A 2482-nucleotide genomic window follows, 5' to 3' on the forward strand; every position below is an offset into this window, starting at 1 on the left:
GGTAGAATTCTGCACTGAAACCATCTGGTCATGGGCTTTTTTTGGAAGGGAGATTTTTGATAACAGTTTCTAATTCTTCGCGACTAACAGGTCTATTTAGATCGTTCGCCTGGTCTTGGTTTAACTTTGGTATATGGTACTTATCTAAAAAAAAGTCCACTTCTTTTGCATTTTCCAGTTTTGTGGCATACAGGCTTTTGTAGTAAGATCTAATGATTCTCTGAATTTCCTCTGTGTCTGTGGTTATGTCCCCCTTTTCATTTCAGATCTTATTTATTTGCATGTTCTCACTCTGTAGTTTAATTAATTTGGATAGGGGTTTGTCGATCTTGTTGATTTTCTCTAAGAACCAACTTTTTGTTTCATTGATTCTTTGGACTGTTTTCTGTGTTTCTATTTCATTGATTTCAGCCCTTAGTTTGATTATTTCCAGTCTTCTACTCCTCCTGGGCAGATCTGCTTCTTTTTTTTCTAAAGCGTTCAGGTGTGCTGTTAAGTCTCCAATGTAAGCTTTCTCCGTTTTCTTTAAGTGGGCACTTAGTGCTATGAACTTTCCTCTTAGCACTGCTTTCATCGTGTCCCAAAGGTTTGAGTATGTTGTCTCTTTATTTTCATTAAATTCAAGGAAGACTTTAATTTCTTTCTTAATTTCTTCCTTGACCCAGGTGTGGTTCAGTAGTTGACTGTTCAGTTCCCATGAGTTTGTCGGCTTTCTGGGGGTAGCATTGTTGTTGCCTTCTAACTTTAATGCATGGTGATCTGATAAGACACAGGTGGACACTGATATTTTTTTGTATCTGTGGAAGTTTGCTTTGTTACCGGATATGTGGTCAATTTTCGAGAAGGTTCCATTAGCTGCATAGAAGAAGGTATATTCTTTCCTATTTGGGTGAAGTGTTCTATAGATGTCTGTTAAGTCCATTTGCTTCATTACCTCCAATAATTCTCTTAATTCTGTATTAGGTTTCTGTCTGATTGACCTGTCCATTGGTGAGAGAAGAGTGTTGAAGTCTCCTTCCACTAGTATGTGTGGTTTGATGTCTGCCTTGAGTTCTAGTAATATTTCTTTTACATAAGTGGGTGCTTTTATATTAGGGGCATAGATATTCAGGATTGAGACTTCATCCTGATGAATTGTTCCTGTTATGAGTATAAAGTGTCCATCTCGATCTCTTCTGATTGATTTTAGTTTAAAGTCAGTTTTGTTAGAAATTAGTATGGCCACACCTGCTTGTTTCTTAGGTCCATTTGCTTGAAAAACATTTTCCCAACCCTTTACTCTGAGTAGATGCCTGTCTTTGTGGTTGAGATGTGTTTCCTGTAAACAGCAGAATGTTGGATCCTGTTTTCGTATCCAATCTCTTAGCCTGTGCCTTTTTATAGGAGAATTGAGTCCATTAATATTAAGTGATATTAATGACCAGTGGTTGTTTACTCCGGTTATTCTTATTGTTTTTGGTAGTATAGTTTGTGTGTCTCCCTTCTTTGAGTTGTGCTGGTGAAGGGTCGCTAGATGCCTGAGTTATTGTAGGCAGTGTTGGCAATGTTGGATTCCTTGGGTTGTGATTTTCCTTCTATTATTTTTTGTAAGGCTGAATTTGTGGCTACGTATTGTTTAAATTTGTTCGTATCCTGGAATGTTTAGTTTTCTCCATTGCTAGTGAACGATAGCTTGGCTGGGTATAGTAGTTTAGGCTTGCATCCATGTTCTCTTAGTTTCTACAGTACCTCTATCCAGGACCTTCTGGCTTTCATGGTTTCCATAGAGAAGTCAGGTGTAAGTCTGATCGGTTTACCTTTATAAGTTACTTGGCCTTTTTCCTTTGCAGCTCTTCATATTCTTTCTTTAATCTGTATATTTTGTGTTTTGATTATTATATGGCGAGGGGATGTTTTGTTTTGGTTTGGTTTTTGATCCAGCCTATTTGGTGTTTTGTATGCTTCTTGAATATTCAAAGGAATATCTTTATGTTGGGAAAGTTTTCTTCCATAATTTTGTTAAAAATATTTTTTGGGCCTTTGAGCTGTGACTCTTCTTCTTCTATCCCTATTATTCTTAGGTTTGGTCTTTTTATTGTGTCCCATATTTCCTGAATGTTTTGTGATGAGATTTTGTTGGCTTTGCTGTTTTCTTTGATCAGTGCGTTTATTTTCTCTATGGTGTCCTCAGAATCTGAGATTCTTTCTTCTATTTCTTGTATTCTATTGATTATGCTTGTTTCTGTAGGCTCTGCTCGTTGACCTAGATTTTCCGTATCCAGCTGGTCCCCAGTTTGTGCTTTCTTCCTTGCTTCCATTTCAGTTTTCAATTCTTGAACTGTTTCCATTACCTGTTTGTTCGTTTTTTCTTGGTTTCCCAGGGTCTCATGTACGTATTTACTCAATTCTTCAAACTTTTTGTTATACTTCTCATCCATTTCTATAAAGGTGTTTTTTACATATTGTTTAAGGGACTCTATTGCTTTCATAAAGTCGATTTTTT

The sequence above is a fragment of the Alexandromys fortis genome, unplaced genomic scaffold (assembly GCF_014885135.2).
Source record: "Alexandromys fortis isolate MF-2015 unplaced genomic scaffold, M_Fortis_MF-2015_v1.1 scaffold_15, whole genome shotgun sequence".
Classification (NCBI taxonomy): domain Eukaryota; kingdom Metazoa; phylum Chordata; class Mammalia; order Rodentia; family Cricetidae; genus Alexandromys; species Alexandromys fortis.